At 43.4% G+C, this 6000-nt stretch overlaps 1 long non-coding RNA gene across 1 annotated transcript in view; it reads left to right on the top strand.

The window, feature by feature from the left end:
* Positions 1 to 2278: 2278 nt before the first annotated feature.
* Positions 2279 to 6000, top strand: part of LOC122175627 — a 93319-nt gene continuing 89597 nt past the window's right edge. The window contains exon 1 of the long non-coding RNA XR_006177457.1: positions 2279 to 2316. This is a non-coding gene — a long non-coding RNA (uncharacterized LOC122175627). The remainder of the gene's footprint in view (positions 2317 to 6000) is intronic.

The raw sequence follows: 6000 nt of genomic DNA, 5'->3' as shown, positions 1-6000 counted from the left end.
TCCCTTCCCTTCCCTTCCCTTCCCTTCCCTTCCCTTCCCTTCCCTTCCCTTCCCTCCGTGAATGGCTGCTGTGTCTGCAGTCCTGATACCTCCTCCTGCTTCCCCATGGGCCGCTTTGTCCTTGTCTTTTGCTTTCAGTCACATACAATTGAGCTGGTGCCACTCTGACACGTGCACTGTTATGACATATGTGGTAATTTTTATGGAAAAGAAGCTCCCAGACAGCATTCTGATCTCACTTTTATGATGTGAAGCATGCTGACATCATAATGTTCCTCCTTCACTGAAGGAGGAACAGTAGTGTCTCCCATGAGTCACTGTGGGCCAAGCAGTACACCTGTAGGAATGATCACTTGTCCAAAATCTCAATGGAACAAAACTTTTTGGTGTGGAGGAGCCAGATCTGATCTGAATTCATTCCAAAGTGATCAGGTTTTCTAGATTTTGTCCAGTTGTTTTGGGGAATGGCTACCTTGGCGTCAGGATAAAGAACACTAATGTGTGCTTGTAACTGGCTACTGGCTGTACTCCATGAGATAGAAAGCAGTAGCAGGGCAATATCAAGGCTAGCAAGGATGCTAGAGATGCAAAAATGCTCTCAAAGTGAGTGCTGTAACTCCTACGCAGGGTGTGACAACTGGGAAGGCCCTGCCTTTGGTTCTCAAATATCTTAAAACCTCCTTCTAGCATTATCTCAGATCTAGTTTTGACCCTCGGGGGCTGAAATTGAAAGAGCTGCATTTGCAGAGATCAGTTCAATGCTAACAAACAGCAGTGTAGCACTAGATGTCAGTAGTGCTTTGCTAGTTTCTGTGTCCAACCATAAAGGCTTTATTTGCTGCTGGCCTGAGGTGCACAGATATGCTCTCCTTGCTGCATGTTTCATAGGTTTAACATGCTCAAATACGTTGTCCTTCAGAATTGCATTTTCTCTTTTGTTGGTGTCCTTGGTGAATGGCCATGTTGGGTTACTGACTCTCACTAATGATGCATTTTGTCATTTCAGTACATTATATATGGCTGTTCTCATTCATTAATCTATAAAAATGAAGTTGATTTTAGGCTTATAATCTGGCAAACGTGACTCGTGTTGGAGCTGCTTACTGAAACTCAGATGTGAAAGCTTCAAAAGTGCTTCAAACACTTTCAAAGAACCCCTTTCTAAAGAGATACTCCTTGTCTGAAAGCTCTGGGCCAGTTGCGTGCCTTTATTAAACTCAAACCAGATCCTCTGTCAGATGGATGCTTTAATGAAGTGTCTTAACTCAGGAGAGCACACGTTGAAAGGAAGTAGCATAATTGGCTGAAGGACTTGGCGTTCTGTCTTATGGAATACTGTAAGCAGGAGATGTCTTCATGGTGTTCCTGGGCTGTTCTCCAGCTCAGACCAAATAAAAAGTACTGTAGCTGGTGTTAGGACAGAAGCCAAGTTATACTGCTGCTGCTTGCTTCCCTAATGAATATCTGATACATTAACATTAAAACTTATCAAACCAAACCTTCTTTACTGAAGAGTTCCTGGAGGTTGTAGTTGTTTCTCAGGGGAAAAGTGATGTAGTTATTCCATCTGTATCAAATAGTTATGCTGCTCAGCTTTCAGGAGAAAGAGAAAAATCTAGGTATTTCTAGGTATTGCTGCTTATTTTCTTCACCTTTTAATTAATTTCTGGGATTTTTAAAATGGTGTTTCTGCGTACCAGGCTTGCTTTGCTCTTCTGGGTAGGTTAATTTCTGCGTTTACTCTTGGATGGCATCCTTTGTGTTCTGTAAAGAAGTGTGAAAAATCATTAGAATGTATGTGGTGTCTTAGCACGATGAAGTACTGTTGGCTGCAGTCTGAGCCTAAAGAGTGATTAATTCAGGGGTGGGTACTGCCCATTTATGAAGACTTAGAAAACTTTGTAAGAGAATAATTAATTCACATGAACGTGATGCAAAGCGGTGGGTAAATTTCAGTTATTATTTTTTTTAATTTACTTATGAATGGATTATGTATCAAATAATATTAAGAAAGTATGCTCAGCTGGTTGTATTACAGGACCTGCTATCTGTAGGGGAACTGTAAGGTGATGGCTTGAACTGGTGATTGAGCACCTGGTGAAGGGCTCAGGCCTGCCCAGGGAGCTCAGGCAGATTGCTTGCACCTGTGCTCCCCAGGTGACCAGAAGGTCTGGGCTCTATGACTCTATGATTCTATGCTATGACTCGCAGTAGGGCCCCCCAGGGCTCATTTGAGGGCCAGCCACTGAAGGGAGAGCATCGCTTGGGCTGCTTGGGAGGAGTGCTGTGCGGCCAGAGATCCACGTTACCAGTTGGGTGAGTTCAGCTCTTCTTTCTGTATATGATAATAAAAATATATAGAGAATATAAAATGCCATGTTGTTCATGGAGATAATGTTAGAAGTATACTTCTTTTTGTATTGGAGATGAGTTGGAGAACGGGTTGGTACTATGGGTATCTTGTGTAACTCAGTAACTCAGAGTGGGTTAAACCACTCTCAAAACATCCTCAAGTAAAATATTGGGCTTGCTGTCCATTGTGTAAGCATAGATGTATATGATATGGAATGCCTATCTGTGTTTCTGTGAAGAACAACCTATTGCTATTGAAGTAGGTGTATGTAGGAGTGGTCAGAGTTACTGTCCTTTCCTATTCTGAGAACTGTCTTACTGATGAATAAGACCAGCATAGCAGATATGATACTTGAGTTAACTGGTACAAATAGATTTGTAGTTATGTTGAGCAGAACTGTGTTTTGGTATAAGATACTGTTAGCTGTATGGGTTGATGGCATGGGTAGCTGGTTACTAGATGCTAATAAAACTAGATTCTGAAACATAGCTCAGCGAAATTACTTGCTTATTTTTTTTTGTTACTTTATTTTCCCATCCTAGTTTTTCTACACTTATAACTTAGTAGATGTGAGTGGAAGCAGCAGGCTAGCTAAACCTCAGAAACAGGAAACAAAGATCTAGATCCTGTATATAGTTTTAAATTGTTCCCTGGATGGTGGGTAGTTGGATTTTTTCCTCAAAATTAGGATTAAATATTTTAGATCCCTTATGGATTGTGGTTGGCTCAATTTTGATTTTTCATAGAAATAACTACAGAGGTAGGAACGTTTTCAAACGTGGACTGGTAGGACTGGATCCTGTGAGCAGCAGGTCTGGCCATCAGGGACACATAGTGGTCTGTGCAGCTGTGGTCAGTGCCACTGAGACCTTGTCAATGCTATAATCTTATTATCCCTTTGGTGCATTTCCTACTGCTAACTGATGGTTTTCTTCTCATACTGAGGAAATGGGATGCATTGTATGATGAGGCAAGAATGAAATAGGCATAAGTTCTTCGAAAAACCCTTGTGTTGGTGCTGGAACATGGAAGGGGATTGACTCCCATTTTGTGTATAACTTCCTCTTCCCTCATAAGGGTTAAGTGGTGAAATAAAATCTGATGAAGTTTGCTTTGGTACTGTGCTAATGACTTCCAGAACTAGTCCTAGGGCCTGCCTGCTATTTCTGAGCACAGCTCCCTTGCCTGTGCCCCATTCCTCCTGTTCTGTTGTACAGTTTCTGGTGGGCTTTCCCATAGCCACACCAGAATCAATCTGGGTGTGCTACCTGCATTCAGCAACAATGTCAGCCTGCTGTTAACGCTACTTTGGCTGCTATGAGGATAAAAAGAGTTTTAAGACCTTCTGCCAGCTAATGACCTGGAAGTAGTTATACAGAAGAGAGGCATCTATCCTCAAAGGGAGAAATGAATTTGAGGGAGAAGGAATGAACTGTGCTATGGGAATTTTTTTGGTTTGGAATGAGGCTGCAAAGAGGTTAGTGACACATAGATGGTGACAGGTTTTCTCCCTGGCTTTGCTGCTGACTTCCCATCTCTCTCTTCTCCTCTCATCTTCTGCCTTATGTAGTTAGTATTCCTTTGTATTGGGGCCAACCTGCCCAAAGGCACGTGTTCATCTCTGGCCTCAGCCAGGGACTGCAGGCACATTTGTCTTAGAAATAAATGGCATATAAAACGCACAGGAAAGGTGTGGGGGCTATGATGAAGGTGATGCTCTTCAGTGTTTTTTTCTTTTTTAATAAGCTGGCAGCAGCTTTCTGCATGTAAGGAATTATTATTTTGCAAAGCAACTTGCTGTGCAGGGGGAGAGTGAAGAACAGAGGCAAGAGAAATTTGGAAGAGGTTCATTAGTAGCATAACGTCTAGCAAAGGAGTGTTTGGGAGTCAGTCCAGCAGTAAGAGCCAAACAAGTATTATCCAGGAGGGCTGTGGGGCTGTGCTAATGAAGCATCTGATGAATGGTTATCTCAATTCACTGTGCTGCAGCACCTGTGAGTGAAGGCAGATGAGGAAAGGCTCAATTGTAAAATATGCTGTTTTTTATAGTTTCAGATCTGCTACTTTTGCTAGATAAGAGTGAAAAAGGTAGCAATCTCCACAGTGCTGGATGGGTATAACCAAACCCGTCTGCATTGTAGACAAAAGATAACTAGGTATCTCATCAGGTGATGCTGCTCCAAGGCCAAGTGGTATTGCTTTGCCTTGAGCTTGGAAGAGTCAAAATCAGCCCAAGAAAAAACAAGCACAGATCCTTGTGCTGAAACCCAGGCTGCTCAGTTAGCAGTCATCTGCTGTTTGTTACCAACCCTTTCCTGCTGTGGGATCTTGAGACTTAAAAGCCATTTTACTGTTGGGGTCTCTCTGTACAACAGAACAGACTGCCTGTAAAGCACAGAGCAGCCTTTTTGACAGCTACTGTAGGAAAAATTACTAGGAAATGTAGCCTGAGGGGCTGAGTGCTCAGGGAGTTTTTTTGTAGCAGTGTTATTTCCAGAATAAAGCTATTAATTTTGCCTCCTGACTCTACTTGTGTTCACTAGGCAGATTCTGTGCCTTGAAATGTGTCTTCTTAACTAAGAAAAGAATAAGAAAGGTCAGTGGGGGAAATGTGAGAAGAGAAAAACGAGGAAAAATACACCAGGTAGAGATGGAGAGGGGAGATGGTGCTTAGGTGGTAGAGCCACCTGTTTTCAACCTGAGGTGGTTGTGCTGGGGACTGGTTGGGAAGTGGGGAGCAGCAGGAAAATGAACACGAGCAGTGCAGCAGCTGAGGTGGTCAGGGTGGAAATCTCACAGTGAAGCCCATGATGCATGAGATGACAGTGGATGGAAACATCTCCCTGCCTGGGGGAGAAGAAGGAAAACCTGCACTGGGAGTGAGCAGGAGAGAAGACCAGCTTTTTCCACTCTAGCAAATGATTATTGGGCTGAGTTCTTAATTCTCGCCTTTTCATGAACTGACTGAGAGATGTGAAAGGACTGTGCGGGATTTGCCATGGCACCTGCTGTTGATTAGCAAGGAAATGCAGTCCTGTGCCTGCCCCTGTGGGTTTCACCTGCTGATTCTGAGTCAGTCTGTGTGGTGGTGTATTAAGGAAAGGCCATGTGCTATGCCTTTGTGTGGGCTTGCTTTTTTTTTTTTCCTTGTTGTCTTTCTGCCTTTTTTTTTTTTTTTTTAATCAGTGTGGAAATGTGGGCAGCAATCTGTGTAGGAAAACTGTAACCAAAAGCAATGGAATTATTTTCACCCAGAGGGTGGTGAGGCACTGGAACAGGTTGCCCAAGGAGGCTGTGGATGCCCCACCCCTGGAGGCATTCAAGGCCAGGCTGGATGTGGCTCTGGGCAGCCTGGTCTGCTGGTTGGCGACCCTGCGCATAGCACGGGGTTGGAACCAGATGAGCATTGTGGTCCTTTTCAACCCAGGCCATTCTAGAATTCTATTTTAAGATTTGTTTCTTGAACTTCACAGCAAGGTTATAGCTTCAGGGTCTGAATCCAGCTGGTTTTCATTTTAGGGGTGGACTTGTGGCTTTAAAGCCATTACTGCAAGCATGGAGATAGCAGGTTTTGCTCTACAGGCTGGAGAGAATTATAGAAAATCCTCTGAACTGGTACTTGGCAAACAATGCCACAAACAGCGCTG

The sequence above is a fragment of the Lagopus leucura genome, unplaced genomic scaffold, assembly GCF_019238085.1.
Source record: "Lagopus leucura isolate 7727_CA_CO unplaced genomic scaffold, USGS_WTPT01 Super-Scaffold_739, whole genome shotgun sequence".
Taxonomy (NCBI): domain Eukaryota; kingdom Metazoa; phylum Chordata; class Aves; order Galliformes; family Phasianidae; genus Lagopus; species Lagopus leucura.
This window is presented reverse-complemented; position numbering and strand designations above follow the sequence as displayed.